General features: G+C 47.3%; 1 protein-coding gene across 2 annotated transcripts in view; it reads left to right on the top strand.

Annotated features, from left to right (window-relative positions):
• NDUFB8 (NADH:ubiquinone oxidoreductase subunit B8) overlaps window positions 1-24332 on the top strand; it is a 943883-nt gene that overhangs the window by 842366 nt on the left and 77185 nt on the right. The window contains exon 1 of one of the 2 annotated variants that reach the window (XM_050805048.1): window positions 21634-21637. The exons of the other annotated variant lie outside the window; for it this stretch is intronic. The gene's annotated coding sequence lies outside the window, so the exon portion shown is untranslated. Of the gene's footprint in view, window positions 1-21633; window positions 21638-24332 lie in introns of those variants that run through there. 2 annotated transcript variants of the gene reach the window in all.

Below are 24332 nucleotides of genomic sequence, written 5' to 3'. Positions count from 1 at the left end.
TTAATATCGAAGACAAGGGGGGAATGAGAAGGGATCGCTGGGTCCCCTGAGAGGGGAAAGGATGGTCCCTCCTGCCCCCCAATTCAACTCTGGCTCCTGTCCAGAGACCTCAGAGCTGGGGCAGGGCTAGTGCTGGGGCTCAGTCAGCACCAGGAGCCCTCCCTGCAGGGCCACTGCAGACAAAATTCCAGAACCTCTGGAAAGACTCAACAAGAGAGGATGTGGAAGAGGAGGTGAGACCACCTGGCATCACCTCAAAACCTAACCCTGACGCTCCCAGCACACAAAGGGACACTGCTTTCAGGCCCAACACGTAGTCCTTCCAAGGCCCATCTTGAGAGAAGGCCCTCTTGACTCATCTCTCCCCAGGCCCCTGCCCACCCCACGATACTCAAAGGCACCTGAACACCTGTGCCTCACTCAGCCCTCCACAATCAATCTCAAAGCTGCACGCACTCCCAGAACTCACCTGCCTCCTCACATCCCCAGTGTATCCTAACCCAGACCCACCCTACACACCCCACAGACATTCGACCCACGTGCCCACCAACACCCCAATGCCACCCTGGCACAGTCCCACCCACACCAAGTACCCCCAAACCCTGGGGACACACATGCTTTCACACACACACACACACACACACACACTTTCCTTGCAGCAGCACATCATGACGTAGTCCTTGACACATCCCCCTACATACAAACCATCACACACACACACACACACACACACACACACACACACACACACACAGAGTGGGGTAGCCCACCCTGAGTCCCAATCCCCTCAGAACTGTGGGAGGGATGGGTGGGACAGCTGGGGGAGGCTTCTCTTTAAGCTTTAATAAGCAGTACTCCCTGCACACACACACACACACACACACACACACACACACACACGGACAGACTGGTGGAGCACTTCCGCTCAGCCTCCATCTCTGTTTCTCTCTGCCTCCACCTCTGTTGCCGGCTCAGTTTCCCTCACTCTGCCTGTCAACTGCTTTCTCAATGTCGCCTTTGTCTCGGACACCCCAATATATCCCCGCCTCCCCCTCCTCCCCATCGGTCGCCGGCCCCGGCTGCTACCCACAGCCCCGAGCCCCCTAACCTGCAGCCCCCCACCCCCTTCCCCTCCTCCGCATCGCTCGCTGTCGTCTCTGTTCATATATATTTAGTATTTATTTACAAGGCTGGGTTTTTTCCCTGGGCGGGAAGCCAGCCGTGCACAGAAATCCTTAAGATGCTATAAAGCTGGTGAGGTATAAAATGGAAAGTGGTTAGTGCGCTGTTTGGAGATATCTCACCGGCGGCCGCCCCGCCGCCCCGCCGCCCGCTGTAAATCTCCCGGAGTTTAGCGCGCTTGTTGGTATCTGGCCGCCAGTGAGGGGCCGGGCCGGGGCCGGCCGGGGCGGGGCGCCCCCAGAGCCAAGAGCTCCCCCAGCGCCGGGACCCCTCAGCAGAGGCCCGGGAAGCGCCGCCCTCAAAGGGACAGGGGCTAAGGGGGCTGGGAAGTCCCTTTCCGGGGAAACAAAGGCTCCCGCCGGGCCACTTCTGAACTTTGCCAAGGGGACCGAAAACATTGAGCCTGGAGGTCCCTCATCAGCGGAGGTGCCGGGCAGGAGGTCACCGAAGGACAGGGCAGAGCCTAGGCAAGAGCCTGCCGAGATTTTGCCTAGGTTAGGAACCAAGGTTCTGCCACTGATAAGCGGGGCGAGCTCACGCAAGTTATTTCACCTCCCCGAGCCTCGGTTTCCTCTTCCTCAATGAGATCATGATCGTTCCTACTCATAAGGGTGAAGAGAAGAGTAAATGAGTGCAGCCGGTAAAGGATTTAGCACAGTGCCTGGTACGCAGTAGTGCTCAATAAATACCAACTAGTGTTCTTTGTGCCTATGTGCTCAGTTAGCACTTGGTTCCTCCAGAGATTTGCTCAGCTGCCTCAGTCAGCTAGCCATGGCTTCCATCCATCCATCCATCCATCCATCCATCCATCCATCCATCCATCCAGTGACTTTCAACTGTGTGGTTCTGGGCTCTGTAACAGAATTTTGCAGGAGGCAACAGGGGACCCCAAGTCTGGACGGGGCAGTCAATCTAGACCAAAAGGGTGAAAGAGCCACTTCTGGATCAAGTAGCTTTTCAGGGCAGCTGGAAGGAAAGGGCTGGCCCGGTGCATCTGCCTGCCCATCAGTGACCTTGGCAGTCCTTTGAGTTCCCGTGGTCTGAGAGTCACAGGAGAAGCAGGCCCAATCTGCGAGGATCAGCGAGACTGGGAACCCCCAGAGGGCAGCTCTCATCTCCCGCTCATCCCCCGCCCCACCAGCAGAGCCCAGAGCTGGCTCTCAGGAGCTGTCAGTAAGTGCCCCTTGATTGATGAGTTGGGAAGGCTGAACTCTGCCACACTCCCCTCTCGCTCTGGAGGGATGACACACCTGTCATACAGCCTGCACACGCACGTCCCAGCTCACCTGGACACATGTCAGGAGGGCCAGGAGTAATGACAGGGAACTCTTAGGTGGTCACTGTCCAGAACAGGAAGCTCAGAAGAGCCAAGTCTGTGTCACATAGCCACGTCCTAGTGAGTTTAGTTGTATTAGTTCATTCACTCACTCCTTCATTCACGTATTCAACAGGTGTTTACTGAGGATCCTGGGCTAGGGGCTGAGGGGGACACAAACGAATATTATTTGGTCCTGGCTCTCAAGAAGTTTATAGTACAGGACAGCTGTAAGGCAGACATACAAGCAATATCAGTATTAGGAAAGCCATGTCAGGAGCCAGGAAAGCTGCAGAGAGGGCCTATAAGGTTCCCAGAAAAGAGAAACCACTGCTGAGTGGGGGGAGAATAATAATAGCAATAATAATTATAGTAGCCAGCAGGCACCTTGCACACGTTTATAGGTAATATTCAGAAAATGGCTTTGCTTGAGTCAGGACTTGCAGAAGATTAAAGTATTGACTGGCAGAGAGGAGTTGGGGTGTTGGAAGGTGATGCCATTCCAAAAAGAGATTGTCACAGGCACAGGAAGGACATGAGTGAATGCTCGTAAGTGGGAAGTCGCTGCGTGGGGAATGTTCAGGGGAACCACTCTGAGTCCAATTTGGCTGGCAAATATAAGCATGGAGGGGAGTAATGGGAAGGCTTGGAGAGAGGGGTGGGCAGGAGCCAGATAACAAAGCGCCCTGAATATCAGAGTAAGGAGTTTGTACTTTCTATAGCAGGCAATGGGGAGCCGTTGAGGGTGTTTGAGCAGGGGAGTGACATGATCAGAGCTGTGCTTAAGGAGAGTTATTCTGGCAGCAGTGTGTGGAACAACTGGAGACAGTAAAACTGAAAGGCAGAGGAGGACGCCTGACCTGGTGCCTGGTGCGGTAGGCACTCAATAGCAGTTTGTTGGCTGAATTGAAGTGACCCAGGAGAGCCATAATAAGGACCTTCATGGGGGTAGTGGTGACGGTGAGGCAAAGGTAGGTGCAAAAGGCATCAGGAAGTATCTCTGAAATTTGTTAATTGATGGAAGGTAGGAATGAGGACCAGGAAGGAGATAGAGGCTCCAAGAGTTCTGTGAGGGTCAATAGTGAGTGATAGGGCTATTAACAAAGTAGGGGAGTCACAAGTTGTTGCTGGTTTTAGGAGAGACTTATGAGCTCGCTTTCCCACAGTTAGCCTTGCACTGCCTGAATTGTGGGCTTAGAGCTCAAGAGAAGCTTGGAATTAGAGGTAGATGTTTCTATCACCTGCTGAAGGGGCTGGAGTATGAAATCTCCTGAGAGTCTGCAGGGAGGCGACAGCAGAGAGCTGAAGCTGAAGCTTTGCACTCTATCCATACCTGGGGGAGTGTGTGGGAAGCAAAAGAGACAGAGAAGGAGTGTGAGAGCTGAGAGACGAGTGGGTGAGAGCAAAGGGCGAGGCAGCCAAGGGAGGAGTGAGCTTTTGGGGGTGACAGTATTCCCAAGGGTACCCATGGGATGGGGCTTGAGAATCAGATGTAGGGTCTGTTGGTCAGGAGGCTGGATAGGAGGCCGGGGCAACCTTGTGCAGGGAACTATGGGTGGAGTGGAGGCAGGAAGGCATTCCTGAGAGCAGGAGACAGCCCAGGGCATAGCATTCATAGACACTCCATCGCCTGCCCACTGCTCAGACCAGGCCCCAGACTTGCCGTTTCCCCAGAGGCCCTCCTGTCCCTCTCTTAGATGGAGTGGCTGCCAAGCTGGCCTGGAGAGGAAGGTGGGGATCAGTGAGATGGACTGCTTTCTGTGTTGGGATCACCAAGACCCTGAGATTTCAGGACATCTGGGGGCTCGCCGAGTTCATGCTATTTATTTGGCTGCAGACCATGCAACCACACTCTTCTCTGATGCAGTCTACACCCGTGTCCAGTCGTCCCCTGGACATGCTTGGCTATCTTCTTCCGTGGTGTCCTTGGCCATACTCCAAGCATTTGGGCTGGTGGTGCTGAGGCCTGCAGGATCCCAGGACCCTGGGATAGAGGATGTGGCTGGGAAGCAGGGAGCAGAGGAGACAGGACCCAGAACCTTGCTTCCCATTCAGGAGAAGCCAGGCACGGGAGGTGGTATGGGCCCCCACCCTCCCGGAGGGGACCTGCAGTCCTAAATGCCCCCGCGCCTTCTCCATATTGTGGGAAAAGCTGCCGCATCCATCACTGTCAGGCACCGAGTTTGAATAAATTTGAATGCACTGAGCCGTGGGCTGCAGTTTCTATAATATCACTTTCCAGTTTGAATATTTCACTTACTTTTTTTTTTTTAATTTCTTTTTATCCAACAGTTTCTCCTCCTTTTCATCTACCCCTGCTGCAGCCAAGCCCAGGATATAGAGAGAGGACAGTGCCTCGAGGGTTCCTGAGATGGGAAGAGGCCAGGCATTTGACAGCTTTGGCATCTCTGTCCTCCCACCCACTGGGGCCCCTACTCAGCACATGTGCTCCCTGGACCCAGAGCCTGATCTCCCCCAGCTTGTGTAGATGGGGAAACAGCAGCCAGAGAATGAGCCGCCCTCACACTCCACCCCTTCAGCATAGTCTCTTCCCTACAGGGGCCTGAGCCCCTCACCTACCTACCCTCCATCACATGGGTGCGTACACACATCATCTGATATATTGATTTTTCCCTAGATGATAATAGTAGATTGTAATTTCCCACCAGGAAGTTTGCTCCTAAGTCTCTCCAGCCACTGTCCTGCCTTCCTTTGTAAATAATGACCCCAGTTCTAGACCTTTTCTACCATCTCCCTGCAGCTCTCCATCCATCAGTGTGGTACCACCAATACAGCCATGCCTTCTAGATGAGGGCTGCTGGGAGGGAGGAAGGACTAAAGTCCTGATGGCGCACCCCAGAGAACCACCCCCAGGTCCTGGCCATGAGCCCCATGATTTGCTAGATCTTGCTAGTGCCATCTCCACTCCCTTTCCAGAGCTCAGGGACTCGGGAGAGCCAAGGAGCAAGTAAGGAATGAGACTATCCAGGAACAAACCAAGTCAGGATTGCATCTGAAGTGGAGTCCAGATGGGGATGGGGAGGTAAGGAAGTTCAGAAGGGTCTCCTGGGAATCCTTTGAGTCTGTGAATATCTTTCCTTAGGGAGGTCTGGCCACACTGCCCCTTAGACCATCCATAAGACATGGCTACTACACTGACAATCTCTAGAGGGCAGTGACCCTCCATGAGGCTCCTGGTGACACTGACCAACAGTGAGAACACTCTGCTACATGGGGTACACTGACCAGCCAGCTGACACTGAACTATCTAAAAAGGACTCACAACATTGACCCTATGGGGATCCTTGACCTCCTTGATCTCCTCCAAGGAGACACCAACTATCTAGGCTATCTCCCATGGAGACACTATTCGTAGAACATGCCCCCTTCCTCCTGCCAGAAACAGCACTCACTTCAAATACTGACAGTCTCCCACAATGCCTGTGTCTACCACATGGAAGGGACGTATGGTAGAAGGTGGGAGGTGGGGGATGAGAGGAAGCAGAGGGCCTCAGTGGTCAGGGACCTTCTGGAGGTGATGATGCAGCTCCCTGCTGTGTGCCTGATCCTCTGTGCTCACAGTTAGGCCATGGAAGGGCAAGAGACAGGGAGGAAATGACCAACCTTTGAGAAGCTCATAGTTCAGCTCTCTAGCTGAAATTGTCATTAAGAGTCATATTTATGTCAGGCGCAGTGGCTCACGCCTGTAATCCCAGCACTTTGGGAAGCCAAGGCGGGTGGATCACCTGAGATCAGGAGTTCGAGACCAGCCTGGTTAACATGGTGGAACCCCATCTCTACTAAAAATACAAAAATTAGCCAGACATGGTGGCAGGTGCCTGTAATCCCAGCTACTCAGGAGGCTGAGGCAGGAAAATCACTTGAACCTAGATAGTGAAGGTTGCAGTGAGCTGAGATTGCACCACTGTGCTATAGCCTAGGCAACAGAGCGAGACTCCATTAAAAAAAGTAATATTTATCTCTACTTTACATTTTGCCATATTCAAAGGGGTTTGAGGGGATTAAGAAATGCACGCACACGTGTACACATATACAAACATCACTCAAACAGTGAAAGAAGAAGAGAGAGGACATTTGGAAACCATTTAAAGGCAGGAGGGAGATAAATGGACTGGAGATCTGGTGGGAGAGAATGTGTACAGTTGGTGTGGCCCCCGCAGGCTGCGGCCATGCTGTAACTGGCCCACCTCTCAGAGAGCTCACGCACTGTGGGTTCAGGTAGTTAGGGAAGGCTTTCTGGAGGAGATGGAACCAGTCTGGGGACTTAACAGATGGCAGAAGTCTTAAACAGGAAAAAAAAAAAACCCAGCAGGAACAGCATTCTAGCGGCAGGACCAGAGTAAACCAAGTCAGAGAAATGAATGGAAGGTGAACACATGGCCAGTGCCGGGTCAGGAAGGGGCTGGCAATGGATTGGTGAGTTTGGGGTAGGGTGAGCAGGTGGGAGAGATACAATATATTCAGGGGACAGTGAAGAGGTGAGAGAGAAACTGAAGGCCACTGATGGAGAGGCTAGGAGTGGTTGATGTGCCGAGAGCACTTAGGAGGTACATCAGACTAGCTTGGCCCCACCGCAATATTTCCTAATTCTAATTCAGGCCCTGCAGCACCCCTTTCTTGCAGCACCCTCACCCTCCATGAGCTCAAATTCAGCATCCCAGCAAAGACAGAACTCACCAGAGGAAAGGAGCTACACAAAACAGGGGCCCCTGGAGGAGGAGGCACCCCTATGAGGGTGGGGGCCAAGCTCCCCTCCCCCCAGGGTGCCCCGGCGGGGCCTGCAGCGGGAGAGAATGTGGTGTGAAGGCAGAGGCTCTCCTGCCGCACCATGACAGATGATTGACTCGAAACAATATCTAAGGCGATCAGGATAAAGTGCTGGCCATTTCAAGGCTCAGCAGAATTCAGATTCTAATTAGACTTCTCACCACATTCCAAATAAAAATGGTTCCCCTGGTATCCTCTTTGCCTATCAGGTGTCTCTCCCTGATCGCTGGAACAAAACGCATAAAGAAAGTGATTAAAGCCATAACAAAGGCATAAAATTGGAATTATCGCTGCCACCACATCTGGGAGCACGGAGTGTCACCACACCACCCCCTCCTCCCCAAACCCACACACAGGCAGAAGTGCTGTCCCATCACAGCTCCTGGCTGGGCACCCTGCAATGCGAGCCATCAGATGGGTGAGGAGATGGAGGCCTGGGGGCTCCAGGGTGGGTGCTTGGGATGGAACTAGGGGGTCTAAGGAGTCAGGGATTGAGATCAGGAGGTGAGTGATGTGGGTAAAAATGAGGGGCTCCAGGCCTGAGGAACAAGGGGGTGAGTGGACCAAGGAGTGGGGGGTAGGACAGGATAATGGTCACCGTCTCTAGTGTCTAGAGATTTACTAGTGGGGAGGGGCCTTGGGGCTCTTGCCTTGATGACCTCGCCACTCCCAGGACATGCGCACGTAAACACACACACACACACACACACACACACACACACACACACACACACAGGCTCATGGCATGCTATAAATATTCCCAAGCATTCCACATGGTGCCTATCTCTGTTGTCAATGCCAACAGACCAAAAGTCCCCCAACTGACCTACTGCCCTTCCGAGTAGGCCGGAAAAAGGGACTGAAAACCAGCCCTGACCACTGGACCCAGGGTTGGTTTTCCGTCCCCGTTTCCAGCCGACTTCCAATAGGGGGCACCTACCTCTAGAGTCTACTAAGTACCCAACATGTGCGTGCACAGCCAGCAGGCAATCCAGAGACCTCAGTCTCCTACAACATACATTCACGTGCACACACACAGACACACCAGACACACACCATGCCTATAACAATACCCTCACACAGTGCACACACACTCTGAAAACATATCACAAAGGCCCCCCATCTCAGTGGGGCACCCTGGCCAGAGGGGTGTCTCTGGCCTCTCCAGCTCTCCCGCCTCCCTACTGCAGCCCCCATGTGCCCCTTCACAGCCAGCCTGGTACCTGGTACCGGGCAGCCTTGTTCCCTGCGTGGGGTGGGTAGACGGGCGGGAGGTCCAGAGGAGGGTGAAGGAGTGGGAGCAGGGCTCTGAGCAGGGACGATATAAAATTAAAAGGTAAAAAGCAGGAACGCAAATGGAGGGTGCTTTCAGCTTTCACATTATTAATGACTCTTCAAAAAATCGGCGAGTTTTCCAATCTTCTCTGAGAAGCGCTTGAAGGAGCTCACAGATGAAACTGACCTTCAAAATGTTCTTTGGTCTTTAGTTAAGAAATTCGCTCGCCATTATGGCATCATTAGGGAAACAAGGATAAAATTACTCCATGGTTAATGACCTATAGTATCTCCCCACCAAAATTTGTTTCAGATCTAATAAAACTGTGCTTAACACACTCGGATGAGTTATGAGGACTGTTCTGCAGGGTATTAAAATGTGGAAAATAGATTTTCCGAAGCTGGGGGGACTGGACTTTTTGAATCAGATAGCAGAATGGAATTTTCTGGGCAATAAATTCTTCCATGTCTCAATTTCATCTCGAGCTCTCTCTCTCCTGCCTGCCTCTGCCCCTCTCTCTCCCTCATACTCCCCCCCCACTCTCTCTCTCTCTCTCTCTGTCTGTGTCTCTCATCTTTTCCTAAAATACTGAAGCAACATAGAAACCTTTTGAATTTGAAGCCTACATAAACTTTGAGAAAATCATAGTGGCAAAGGCCATCTGCATGTGACAGTGGAAGGCTGCGTGCATGCACACATTTTCACGGGTCCTGCCTGTCGCATAAGAGTGGAGGCAAGGAGGCAGCCTTCCTCACCACCTCACCCAAGTGCCTCTATTCACACTCAAGGAGGGAGTGCCACCTTCCAGCTCTCTACTGCTGGCCAGGCTGGCCGATCTCACCCTCAACCCCCAAATCACAGGGCGTACCCTTTCTAATGAACCTTCCTAATATAGCCCTTCCCCCACCCGGGCCTCAGCACACACCAAGGCCAGGTGTCAGCCTGTATGAAGGCACACCTGTCCTTGTCCACCCCAAACTTCATGGTAATGAGAGGGGGGTTGGCTGCACTGGCCTCGTGAAGGGTCAGAGCTGCCCTGTTTTGCACGCGTGTGTGCCCATGAGCACATGTTAGCACCATTGATGGGGCACACACTGGTGCCCTGGCCAGCCAGGCTGGAGGCTAAGACCTGAGCCCTGGGCCCAAGCAGTGGCTGAAGGTTTTCGGGGGCTGGATACTGCCGCGGAGAGAGGTGGCTGGCGAGGTAATGGCATTTTGCTCTCTTTAAACTTTAATCTTTCCTATTAATTCCCTGCAACTGGAGAATGTGTGAGAGTTAATGTTCCGTGAACGTGTTTCGCACTCGGCAGTCTCTTCGAGCTAATTACCTTCAGGTGCTAAATGGAGGGAAATTGCAATCCATTTGGATGTGAAAAAATTTCGCCTTCCCGTCCCCTGTGAGACATCCTTTTTCCTGAGTGCTGCAGAAAGAATGCTCTCTGGGTGGGAGTTTTTTTCCTAATGTTTTTTTTCTTCGGCCCTCTCCCCCGCCCCCTTTCTCCAAGAGTCTAGGTTTTGCAGGACAGTGGTGGTTGGAGACTGGAGGAGGCTGGGCCTAAGCTCAAGGTCCTCATCTAGGGTGGAGGCCAGGTGGGAAGGGACTTCATGCAGGGGAGACACCCCGGCTGAGAATCTCACCCCCGCCCCTTGGAGGCCCTGGAGTGGAAGTGTATTTACACGCTTAATAACACGCTTATTACCAATGTTTCTCAGCTGCTAGGTTTTGAATACAGATATAATAGAATTTTACAAGCCACATAAAAGCTGTCCTTCTCTTGGACCCTTAACTGGGGTGGCTGGTAGGGCGGAGGACAGGGAATGGAGAGTGGACAGAGGGGGGCACTTGAGGAAGGAAGGAATGAAAATGGGCCAGAGAACCAGAGAAGAAAAAGAAAGGTATGGGAAGAAGGGCCTATGAATGGGGCTGTATGAAGATGAGAGTGAGGAGGGATGGGTCAGAACTTCTGTCTCTACACCACAGGATACTTGCAGCACCAAGGAAGAAGGCACTAAGGTCAGGGAGTCTACTCTCAAAGCCGTTTAGGTCTCAAGAGAGCACGCCCACCCTAGAGAAGCACCTATGCCTCCAGCCGCATCCTTGACCTGTGATCTCAGACCTCAACCTGAACAAAGCCTTACAAAAAAAGATCTAATTTTACCACCTCCCTCTGTCCTGGGTCCAACCCACTAGCCCTTGCAAAACCCCGTTCCTTAACCTAAGTTGAGTTAGGGAACTGCCCAAACAGAATATTTTGCTTCTTGTGAACTCGGGAGGCGGAGCTTGCAGTGAGCCGAGATCGTGCCACTGCACTCCAGCCTGGGCAACAGAGCAAGACTCTGTCTCAAAATATATACACACACACACACACACACACACACACACACACACACACACACACATATATAAAAAAAAAAAAAAAAAACTTCCGTAGACTTATTATCACCTAGCTTCAACAATTATCAACACATAGCTGATCTTAATTTATCTATATCCCCCCACACTCTCCCCCAAGATTATTTGGAAGCAAACTGCAGATTTCAAATCAGTTCATCCACAAATATTTCAGTATATATTTCCAAAAGTTAAGGACTCTTAACATAACCACAATACTATCATCTCACCTAATAAAAATTAACTATAATTTCTTACTCTCATCAAATATCCATTTGGTGTTCAAATTTCCCTGAATCAGGTTCTGATCAAGATCCATAAATTGTATGTGGTAGATATGGCTCTTAGGTTTCTTTTATTCCATAGTTTACACTTTCTTTTTTTTTTCTTCTTGCAATTTACTAAAGAAACTGTAGGCCATTTGTCCTATGGAATTTTGTTCATTTTGGGTTTTGCCAGTTGCACCCCTGTGGTATCTTTTAACATGTTTCTCTCTCCCTTTGAATTGGTAGCTTCTAGAGTTATTTGGCTTCAGGTTTGATTTTTTTTTTTTTTTTGGCAAGAATATTTTACAGGTGGTGTGAACTTCCTATTGCATCATGTCAGGACCACATAATTTCTTGTTGTCTTTCTTTTCATAATATTAAGACTAATCAGTGGGTTCAGTTGCTGTCAACCTGATCTATCCATTATAAAATTCCCTTCACCTTTTTTTTCCCTCCACTAGCTTTCTATTTCATGGTTTTGCAGCCATTTACTATCATTGACTAAATTATTATTTCATTAGAGGTTGTTGGATTCATTTTTGAATTATGTTCCCCAAATTTTTATTTAGGAAAATTTTAAACCTACAGAACTATTCATTGTTTCAGTGAACACCCATATACTCTGCCACAGATTTGCTGCTTTGTAACTATTTCCCACATTTTCTCTATCTCCTCCTTTCTCTTTCTGAAACATTTGTGTTAGTTGCTGACATAAGGAGGTTCACCCCTAAATTCTTCAGCATTTGTCTTTTAAGAACAAAGACATTTTTCTATACTGCACAGTGCAATGATCACTTTCAGGAAATGTAACAATTATCTGATATACAGACCATATTCAAAACCCTTCAATTATCAAAATAATGTCCTTTATAGCAACCCTCCACCTCATTCCAAGATCTTGCATTGCATTGATTTATTTTGTCTCTTTTGTCTCTTGAATCTCCTTTGCTCTGAAATAGTTCTTTGGGGTGTTTGTTTGTTTGTTTGTTTGTTTTTGTCTTTCATGAACTTGGTAGTTTTGGAAAATCTAGGCAGAATGTCCTGTAGTTTAGATTTGTCTGATGTTTCCTCATGATTCAGTTCAGGCTGAAGATTCCAGGCTGGGATACACATCAGTGACGTGTCCTTCTCAGCACATCACATCAGGGACACGTGACGTCAGTTTCTGCCATTATTGGCGATGATAAGTTTGATCATTTTAAGGTGGTATCTAGATGTATCCATTGTAAAGGCACCCTTTCCCCTTCATAATTAATACATGATCTGTGGGGGAAACTTTGACACTGTGAATATCCTGTTCTCTGAGCATCTTTCATCCAGTGATTTTAGCATCACTGATAACATTGCCTGGATCAATTACGACTACGGTGGTTACAAAATGGTGTATTTTCTAACTCTATAATTACTTCTACCTTTATTAGTTGGCAGTTTTCTGTAGTGGTCTTTATTTTTAATAAGAGACTGTTCCCATATAGAATGTCTTGATAAGAATGTGGAGGCCACGCTAGTTAGGACTAGGCTGGACTGCAGTCCCTGGGGATACCATGCCCATCCAAGTAGTGCCACCGAACAGCAGCCTAAGCACACCTGTGACCCCAGGGACACATCCCCACAGGGCCAGGTAGCACTATGGTCTATAAGGGACTCCACCCTGTATAACCAGATACAGAAATGGTTTCCTGGAAAACCACCTGCAGGATCATATATATCCATGGTCTCTGAGGAATATCACCCACAGGAACAGGTAAACCCATGGCACATGGAGAATACAGAAAGAATGCAGGATCAGGTGCACCGAAAGTCCACAAGGAACACCACCCTACAGGATCAAGTATGGCCAGTGTCTTCAGAGAGCCCTGCCCTCTAGATGCAGCTCCAGAATACAAAATTCTGATTTCTTGCCCTGATTCCCTGGACGGTTCTCACAACACAATTTTGATCCTAGAGTAGTTTACCAGTTGCCTGGTCCAACATTGTTAATGGAACCCTTTGGTGTAGCTCCTTCCTCTCGTCTAGTAGAAGTCCCAGATACCTGCTAGGCAGGGAAAGGCAAGGTCAGAGCTTTTCAGCTACTCATCTGGGATGAGACAAGACAGTCCTACCCAATGAATGACAGGCAGGTTCAGTATCTGCTCTACCTGCTCTATCTGCTGAGCTATCACCATTATTGGAGCCCTTGGGCCACCATGAACCAGAGCTTCTGAATTTGCAGGTGTATGAATTGCTAGGAGAAGACCCTTTCTTCCTTAACTAAGCCACGTTAATAAAGCAATAAATGACAGAAAGTAACTGGAGCTAGCTTAAGCATAAAGGGTTACATACTGAGAATATCCAAGAGTATCTCACACATTTGGGCTTGAAAAGGACAGAAGCCACGGCAGCTCTCCATCTCTAGAAGCCAAAGCCCATTGGCCGTCTCCTTCATGATGCTTTTATTTTATTTTATTTTATTTTATTTTATTTTGAGACAGAGTCTCGCTCTGTCATCCAGGCTGGAGTGCAGTGGTGCAATCCCGGCGCACTGCAACCTCTGCCTCTTGGGTTCAAACAATTATCCTGCCTCAGCCTCCCAAGTAGCTGGGATTGCAGGCATATGCCACTACACCTGGCTACTAATTTTTGTATTTTTAGTAGAGACGGGGTTTCATCATATTAGCCAGATTGGTCTTGAACTCCTGACCGCAAGTGATGCGACCGCCTCGGCCTCCCAAAGTGCTGGGATTACAGGCGTGAGCCACCACAACCAGCCCTTGATGCTATTAATGTGACTCTGTTGCACGCATCCCAGACTCCGGTCCCATCAGCTCAAATTCCCAACTCCCAAGAGCAGAAACCTGATTAGCTCACTTTGTGTGAGGCCTTGCTTCAGTCAACTGTGACCAAATACAGCTCCAGGAGATCCACCCCTATGGGTAGGGAGAGTAGCTCCCAAAGATGCTGGACAGATACCCCAAGAGGTGCATGCCACAGAAATAAACTCACAAACTCTCTAAAGGATGGGAAGATAAAAACTCTTGAGAAGAACAACTCCATCATAAAGGGCAAGATCTTGGCCCCAGAGCAAGCTGGCTGGAGTTGAAGGATGGGGCCAAGAAGGCCACATGCCAAGTCCCATGGATCCATCACAGTGTAATAGGTCTGGAGGCACAATAATATCCAAAGGGAGGTGTGTCCAGAAGTTACAATTCTGAGTGTCTGTAGATGTCTGGTTAGGTTGAGGCTGTAACACCACATTCTGATCCAACTTCAGAAGTGAGGACTTTTGTGGATGGTAAGCCTCACCCAGGTTCCTACCACCTTATTTTCTGGCCACTTGATCTACTAAAAGGAAATATACCAAACTCTCCATTTTGACTCCAAATCCCAGAGCCCCTTAGGTCCCTCCCTCTCACAGAAGTGAGTTTGAGAGAAACACCCAGGACACATCCAAGCTGTTGGATATTTTTGAGCCCCATGGAGAATTCAGTTCTTTCCCAGCCCAGTTTGTCACCCTTGCCCACTATTGGGGAACTCTGGTTAGTGGTTTTTTCTTCTGATCCCTCCACTTCACTAAGTTCAAAAACTAAAGGTTTACAATAAACATGTGCCTAAATTGTACAACAATTATAAGCTATACATGGTAAGTATAGCATGTTTATTTCCAGCAATGCCTTGTTTTGGTGTTCACAACATGGGCTGAGCACACCCTATCGAGGCAGGCACAGTCAATCCAGATGCAGTCAGAGCAGGAAGCTGTCCCTCAGCTCCCTGGCCATAGCAGAAGAGTCTGCACTGGCTGGACCCAAGCTCTGGCAGGATCTCTCCAGCATGCTGATCTGTAAACCTCCTTTTAGATTACTCCTTTTACCAATAAGTCATGTCCTGGTTTATCCCTGTTAATGCCTTTGCTCTTAAATTCTTGTCTGACATCAACATTGCTGGCCTAGCTTCCCTTTGGTTAATATTTGCCTAGCATATCTTGTTTTCATATCTTCATTTTCAACCTTTCTGTGGCTTTATGGTTTATGTAAGTCCTTTGTGAATAGCCTCAACCTGGAATTTTTTTTAAGAAAAATCTGATTTGAGAGTCTCTTTAAATGGGCAAGTTTTATATGTCTACATTTATTGTGATTCATACATTTGGACTTACTTCTGTCATCTTATTTTGTGTTTTATATTTACTATGCTTTTTCTTTTTCTTTTCTTCTTTTCCCTGTTTGTTTTTCCCTCTTTCATGCTTTCTACAGCATTGATCAAGTTTTCTTTATTCTCTCTGTTCTTTATTTTCTTGTCTACTGGTATGGAAGTTAAATACTCTATTTCTTGAGAAATGAGAGTTACCTTTAACTTTTGTTTTAGATGGAGTCTTGCTCTGTCACCAGGCTGGAGTGCAGTGGCATGATCTCAGCTCACTGCAACCTCTGCCTCCTGGGTTCAAGCAATTCTCCTGCCTCAGCCTCCCAAGTAGATTGGACTGCAGGCTCACGCCACAACACCCAGCTAATTGTTTTGTATTTTTAGTAGAGACGGGGTTTCACCATGTTGGTCAGGATGGTCTCAATCTCTTGACCTCATGATCCACCCACGTCAGCCTCCCAAAGTGCTGGGATTACAGGCATGAGCCACCACGCCCAGCCACCTTTAACTTTTAAAAAATATGTACATTTAACTTAATAAAGACTAAGTAATTAGTAAAGAAGACTAATTTTTACTTAATAAAGTCAATCTATATTTCTGTTCTTTTAAATAGTAGAAGGATCTTAGAATGTAAGCCAACTTTTTTCATCTTTCATGTTATTTATCAGTATTTTAGTCTCATCTTATTTTTATACTTTCAAAATAGTCATTATTATTAGATTTACATACATATTTACCAATTTCTTTGCATATCACTGCTTCTAATAACCCAAATATTCCTTTTGTGTCGATTTCCTTCTTGCTGAAGTACGTCTTTTAGAAATTCTCTTAGCAAGAATCTGTGAAAAACAAACTCTCATTTGAATCTGAAAAGTATCTTTTTTTTTCCAACTTTTCTATTGAATGATAATTATATGGGTATAGAGCTGTAAGTTGATAGTTATTTTTCTTCAGCATTTTGAGTCTTGAACTCCTGGACTCAAGCAATCCTCCCGCCTCAGTCTCACAAAGCACTGGGATTACAGGTGTGAGCCACTGTGCCTAGCCAACTCTCTTTCTTATAGTGGCTTATTTCTTCTCTTTCTTTGTAGTGTTTGTGAACTCATCTCCAGCAGAACTTGATTTCTGTGGGACACTTGCATACCCTTAGCTATGGAGGAGGCATTATAATGAGCAGTTTGCCTCTGCTGAAACTCCATGAGTTCACCAATAAATAAACTGGTCACCATTTCTGGACCAGTTTATTTATTATTTTCTTGAATTAAGGTTTCCACGGCTTGTACGTAGTGCAAAATCGTACTCTATACCCATGTTTGTCACAGGCTTGGGGTTGTTATCTCTCAAAGAAGACTCTTTTTTCACCCTTAGGCCCAGAAAGATGACAAGCTACTCCACTGAATCTGCATTTGTGGGTTAAGTTTGCTGATTCCTGTTACACGGACAGGCAATACCCATGGCTTCTAAATTAATGAAGGGAGCTCAGTTCCAGCTCCCCAATCATACAGAGGCCTGGGGACTGCTCTTCAGTCTTCATCACTATTCAAGTTTAGCCCTTATGACATATTATTGACTCTAAGACCTTTCTGAGCTCCCCTCTAGAACATTGGCTTTGAGTCTTCTTCTTCTTCTTCTTCTTTTTTTTTTTTTTTTTTTTTTTTTTTTATGTTACACGGGGTCTCACTCTGTCACCAGGTTGGAGTGCAGTGGCAAGATCTCGGCTCACTGCAACCTCCACCTCCCAGATTCAAGCGATTCTCCTGCCTCAGCCTCTCGAGTAGCTGGGACTACAGGTGCACGCCACCATGCCGGCTAATTTTTGTATTTTCAGTAGAAATGGGGTTTCACCATGTTGGCCAGGATGGTCTTTAAGTCTTCACCTTGTGATCTGCCCACCTCGGCCTCCCAAATTTCTGGGATTACAGGCATGAGCCACCGCGTCCTGCCGGCTTTGAGTCTTCTTCTCATTCCTGGCACTTAAGGACTTTCATTTATTGCTTTAAGTGTGGTCACATACTGTTCAATTGTTATTTTTATACATTTTTAATGTATCATATATAATTGTTATAAAGTTTCTATTTCTAGAGGGTGATGTCATATCACATCAATTAAGTCTGCCACATCGCCTGAAATCTCATATTTTTGTGTGTCTTTTGTGGACTTTTGTGGATGGACTTTTTTTTTTTTTTTTTGAGACAGAGTCTTGCTCTATTGCCCAGGCTGGAGTACAGTGGAGCAATCTCACCTCAATTCAACCTCTGCCTCCTGAGTTCAAGTAATTCTCATACTTCAGCCTCCCGAGTAACTGGGAGTACAGGCGCACGCCACCATGCCCAGCTAAGTTTTTTTTTGTATTTTTAGTAGAGACAGGGTTTCACCATGTTGGCCAGGATGGTCTCGAACTCCTGGCCTCCCAGAAAAGTCACCACCTGCTGAAGTCCCCTATACAGTCTGGAAGGTGGAAGTGGCAGCTATAAAAGCGTCATTTTGAACATCAGCATTGTTATCAAGAAGGACCCTAGCACTTGTTCCTCCTCTGTACCATCTTGAATGTCTCTCCCACTACATTATAATTCTTTTAAGGTTTTAAGGACAAAGTGTTTTCTATTCTTTTTTTTTTTTTTTTTTGAGACAGAGTCTTGCTCTATTGCCCAGGCTGGAGTACAGTGGAGAAATCTCAACTCACTGCAACCTCTGCCTCCTGAGTTCAAGTAACTCTCATACTTCAGCCTCCCGAGTAACTGGGAGTACAGGTGCACACCACCATGCCCAGCTAATTTTTTTTTTTTTTTTGTATTTTTAGTAGAGACAGGGTTTTACCATGTTGGCCAGGATGGTCTTGAACTCCTGGCCTCAAGTGACCCACCTGCCTCAGCCTCCCAATGTGCTGGGATTACAGACATAAGCCACTGTGTCCAGCCTTCTATTCATATTTTTATTCCACTCAAGTACCTAGCACAGTTGTCTGAACTGAGTAGGTCCTCACTAAATGTTGCTATTCTTCATATTGTTGTTATTTTTACTATTTCCAATCTCAATGTTTAAGAATGACAGAAAACCAGATTCTGTATCTGCTATGAGCATTTAAACTACACAGGTTACTCAGCCTTTGGCACTGCTCATCTGAATTTCATTATTCATGAACAACATCCTCCTCAATCACCTTCAAGGACAAGTTGCCATCTATTAGACCAATGTTTCTCAAAATACATGTTACAATCCATTAGCACATCATGAAATCAACTTAATGAAATAGAATAAAATAGAAAATAAAAGACCAGAATGCATCACATACACAAGTATAGCTACTGTTCAATAAAACTTTTGTTTCCGGTATGTGTGTATGTGTATATATGCTAAGTCACCATGCAGAATGTATTTTGGGCTGTGGGTCAGAGAAAAATGTTTGACAGTAATAATTAGACCATAGTCCACTTTTCCCTGAGATGCCCATTTAACCAACCATCCATTTCTAGTAGGCCCATCTTCAAGCAAAGATTACTTGCAAAGCCAGGAAAACTTAAGGTATGTCTTTTCCTTAGGTTTGCAAAGTTCTTAGAGTACATCAAGCCCTAAAGCACATGGAGGATCCCACAAAGGTCCACACTGGCCTGGATTGGAAGCCCTACAAGTAGTCAAGGATATTCACTGAGTTCTGTGATTCCCAAATATTCCTCATGCTCCATGCTCCCGTTCTTCGCCTTCCTCAGCTCCATGGACAGGCCTTTCAGCTGATGTTCAGCAGGTCTTTGAGACCCTTAAATGATGCTTCCTCAGGGTCTTGACCCCTAGACAGCTCTTTGAATGTGGCTCTCAAGGCTGCCATATAATAATCCACCTGGGAGGACACTGGGCAATTGCTCCCAGGAATGTAGCTCCCAGAAAAGTCACTACCTGCAGAAGTCCCCTATACAGTCTGGAAGGTGGAAGTGTCAGCTGTAAAAGCATCATTTTGAACATCAGCATTGTTATCAAGAGGACCCCAGCACTTGTTTCTCCTCTGTACCATCTTGAATGTCTGCAAAGCACACAGGGACTCAAGGCCGTTAATATACAATAAACTCTGATATTAAGGATTTGAGCCTCATTTAACTCCCATATTCAGTATATTCCAAGGTTATCCCAGAATAAAAGGAAGCCTATTATCTCCCTTTTAAAAAATCAATTATACAGATATTTGTTGAGCTCCTACTATGTATCAGACACTTTCACATGCATGAACTCATTCAATCATAAGAGCAACTCTATGAAGTTATGATTAGCCCATTTTACAAATAAGAAGTGAGAGGGTCAAAGGGGTTAGTCGAGAAACATGCTAGAAGCCACCTAGCTGGTTAGTGGTGGCTAGGATGGGATTTGAACTTCTTTGGTAGACTTTTGGCTTCAGCACTTAACTGTGATCCCATACAGCCCTTCAATAAAGAGGCCTCCCTTCAATAAGAGGCCTCCCGGCCAGTAAGGACATAGACCCCAGGACCACCTCATGCAGAACCAGTGCTATCTCTGCATGACTGACCTAAAAAGTGAAATCAAGGCCGGACACAGTGGCTCACACCTGTAATCCCAGCACTTTGGGAGACCGAGGTGGGTGGATCACTTGATGTCAGGAGTTCGAGACCAGCCTGGCCAACATGATGAAACCCCATCTCTACTAAAAATACAACAACAACAAAAAAGTGAAATGATTACAACGTGAATGCCTCCTCCCTGGCTGGCTCACTGTGTGTCCTTGGGCAAGTCACTTACCTCTCTGAGCCTCAGATTCCTCATCTGTACAAATAATTGAACTATCTCCCTTAGAGGGCTACTGTAAGGAAGACATAAGAGCATGATGAGAAAGTCTTTTATAAAGCATAAAGTTCTATGCCAGTGAAATTGCTTATTACAAAAAGCCATAGAACTAGCTGGGCACGGTGACTCATGCCTGTAATCCCAGCAGTTTGGGAGGCCGAGGCGGGCAGAGGGTAGATCACGAGGTCAAGAGATCGAGACTATCCTGGACAACATAGTGAAACCCTGTCTCTACTAAAAATACAAAAATTAGCTGGGTGTAGTGGCATGTACCTGTAGTCCCAGCTACTCGGGAGGCTGAGGCAGGAGAATTGCTTGAACCTGGGAGGAAGAGGCTGCAGTGAGCTGAAATCTCCCCACTGCACTCCAGCCTGGTGACAGAACAAGACTCCATCTCAAAAAAAAAAGCAAAAAAAAAGCATAGAACTAATTAGCTGAAAGTGCCTGTATTTTCCTTGTTAAATTGGGAGCCCCTTCATTGAACATCATTGCGCTTAGGATAAAACTCAAAATGTCAGCTTGACCTTTGAGGCCTGAGACTTTAAGACCTTTGACTTTTTGTCCATTGCCTCTTCCTCTTTGTGTTCCAACTTTATTGGCCCCTCTGCTCCTGCCTCAGGACCTTTGCATTTGCTGTTTTCTCTGCCTTGAACATTTCCCACCTCTACCCACAATCTCCACTCTTCGCTCCCACTTTGTCTGACTAAATTCTTAAGTGAAGGGTGGCAGATTAATTTCCTCTGGTTGGCCTTACATGGCTAGGTTAGGGCACCCTAATACACACTCTCATAGCATATCTTGTGCTTTTCTTCCATAGTACTTCACAATATATTTCCTTGGCATGAACAGTGGGAGTGGCTACTGTGGTTTAGTATGTGTCTTCCCCATCTCCAGCTTTTGTCAGAGCACATAGCACAAAGTAAGGGCTCCATAGATATTTGTTGAACACACTTGCTCATTAATGAGAGTCAGGGGATATTCATTCAGGATTTATTCATAATTTATCACCTATTAAATGTGCAACACAAGATGATTATGCTATAACCACTCCTGGATTGGCATTTCTGCCCCTGCCTGAGGCCTGCTATGATTTGAGTGTGCCCCCCAAAGTCCATGTGTTAGGAATCTGATCCCTGGCTGGGCACAGTGCCTCATGTCTGTAATCCCAGCATTCTGGGAGGCCAAGGCAGGTGAATCACCTGAGGTCAGGAGTTCGAGACCAGTCTGGCCAACATGGTGAAACCCCGTCTCTACTAAAAATACAAAAATTAGCCAGGCATTGTGGCAGGCACCTGGAATCCCAGCTACTCAGGAGGCTGAGGCAGGAGAATTGCTTGAACCTAGGAGGTGGAGGTTGCAGTGAGCACAGATCATGCCATTGCACCCCAGCCTGGGCAACAGAGTTAAACTCCATCTCAAAAAAAAAAAAAAAGAAAAGAAACGAAAAGAAATTTGATTCCCAATGAAGTAATCTTGCAGGGTGGGACCTAATGGGAGATGTTTGGGTCAGGGGGGTACCACCTTCATGAATGAATTTTTTATTTTTTATTTATTTTTAATTTTTTTCTTTTTTGGGATGGAGTCTCGCTCTGTCACCCAGGCTGGAGTACAGTGGCCGGACCTCAGCTCACTGCAAGCTCCGCCTCCTGGGTTTATGCCATTCTCCTGCCTCAGCCTCCCGAGTAGCTGGGACCACAGACGCCCGCCACCACGCCCCGATAGTTTTTTGTATTTTTTATTAGAGATGGGGTTTCACCGTGTTAGCCAGGATGGTCTCGATCTCCTGACCTCATGATCCGCCCGTCTCGGCCTCCCAAAGTGCTGGGATTACAGACTTGAGCCACCGCGCCCGGCCATGAATGAATTTAATGCTGTTATTGTAGGACTGGATTTGTTATAAAAAGCTGAGTTCAGCCCCCTTTTCTCTCTCAACCTCTCTTTGCCCTTCTGCCATGAGATGAGTAGCAAGAAGGTCCTTGCAAGATGCTAACCCCTCAGTTTTGGACTTCCTAGACTCCAGAATTGCAAGCCAATAAATTTCTGTTTATTATGGATTACCCAGTCTGTGGTATTCTGCCGTAGTAGCAGAAAATGAACTAAGACAAAGCGTGGTCCATATAATGTGCTATGGTCTAAACGTGTGTGTCCCCAGTGCAATGGTATTAAGAATAGGGCCTTTAGAAGGTGATTACCTCATGAATGGGATTGGTCTCCTTATAAAAGAGGTTGAAGGGAGGTGCCCTGTCCCTTCTGCCATGTGAGAATACCTCAAGAAGGCACCATCTCTGAAGCAGAAAGCAAGTTCTCACCAAACACCAAACCTGCTGGCACCTTGATCTTGGACTCCCCATCCTCCAGAACTGTGAGTAATAAATTCCCATTGTTTTTAAATTACCCAGGCTAAGGTATTTTGCTGTAGCAGTCCAGAAGGACTGGACTAAGATGGGATGTAAATAGATATTACATAAGAAAAGCGTTCTGTGGTTAGATAATCTAGGAAACAGAAGGCTAAACAAATGTAAACAGGATTTTAACTTTTATAAACCATAGGACGTCTTAGAGCAATGCCTGGGTCCCTGGTTGGTGACAGTGCAAAGCAGCCTAGCTAGGATACACACAGTGGAAGAAATAAACCTCCCTTACCTTAAACTGCTGAGAATGGGGGTTGTGACAGCCACATAACTCAGTCTATTCTGACGTATGTATCATTTATATAGAGTATTTTCACTGTCGGAAAATCTATAGAAATAGGAAGCCATAAGGTTTCTAGGATCCTGTGAAGAATACATCCTTTAGGAGAACTGAGGAGGTGGGTGGCCGGATGAGCTGCACTTGCTCATTAATGAGAGTCAGGGGATATGATTCATTCTGATCCACACATGACCAAGGAGACAGAACTACATATAGCAGACAAAATATGATGGGTTGTAACTTAGAGGGACTTTCGAATGAGAAGAGGTTTAATCATTGATTAATACATTAAATGAACAACATTTATTGAGCACCTACTACATGATAAACCCTGTTAGGTGCTGGGAACACATCGGTGAACAAGGGCTCATACATGGGTTTTCAGGGCTCACAGTCCAGAGAGGGGAGGCATACAAGTAATGAGTTAATTTCAGTCTAGAGTTTTAAGAGCTAAAAGGCACCCAACACAGAGAAAAGGCACTCAACACAAATGAGGGATTGGGAGAGCTTCCTAGAAGAGGTGACATCTGAGCTGTGATCCAGAGGATAACTAAAAGTAGCCCAGAGCCATGCGCAGTCCTTTACGCCTGTAATCTCAGCACTTTGGGAGGCCAAGGCGGGTGGATCACCTGAGGTCAGGAGTTTGAGACTAGCCTGGTCAACATGGCGAAACCCCATCTCTACTAAAAATACAAAAATTAGCCGGGTGTGGTGGTGCAAGCCTGTAGTCCCAGCTACTTGGGAGGCTGAGGCAGGAGAATTGCTTGAACCTGGGAGGTGGAGGTTGCAGTGAGCCCAGATGGTGCCGCTGCACTCCAGCGTGGGTGACAGAGCAAGACTTTGTCTCAAAAAAAAAAAAAAAAAAAAAAAAAAAAAAGAAAAAAAAAAGGTAGCCTGGTGGAAAAAAAAAAAGGTGAGAAGGAGGGGTATTTTGAGCAAAAGGAACAACTTTCTGGAGCTGAAGAACCTGTTCCAGACCACAGAAGGGATCCAGCAGGAGACTTGAGCTCCAGGGAGCGCAGGGCTGGAGCTGAAGAACCTGCTCCAGACCACAGAAGGGATCCAGCAGGAGACTGGGAGCTCCAGGGAGCGCAGTGTTGTCTGCAGGGCACCAGGCAGAGGCCAGAGCAGACACAAATACCAGCTGGGGCCTGAAGTCAAGCTCTCCCGGAAAACTCGCGTGGAACTCTGGACAGGACGTGTGCTTCGGGTGACAGGATATAATAGGGCAGCGAGAAATGGCCTCAGGGTGAGAGCAGGGCCTTTTCTTCTAAGGATGAAGAGTTACCCAGGAGGCTAAGCCTGCTCATGCCTTGTCTCTGCTTCCTCACCAGGAGACACAGGCTCGGGGGCTTGGCAGCTCTGAGGTGGAGGGGTGCACAGCTGCCCAGAGGACAGATACTCAGAGGTGGGGGTGGCGTACAGCTAAGAAGGAGGTCTGGGGAAAAAGAACAGGAGCTCCCCAAGCCCAGCCATGGTGCCAACCCGAATCTGCCAAGCTTGATTCACTCAGGGTTG

This window comes from Macaca thibetana, chromosome 9 (assembly GCF_024542745.1).
Source record: "Macaca thibetana thibetana isolate TM-01 chromosome 9, ASM2454274v1, whole genome shotgun sequence".
NCBI classification, from domain to species: Eukaryota; Metazoa; Chordata; class Mammalia; order Primates; family Cercopithecidae; genus Macaca; species Macaca thibetana.
The sequence above is the reverse complement of the archived record's forward strand: the minus strand, read 5'-3'. Positions and strand labels throughout refer to the sequence as shown.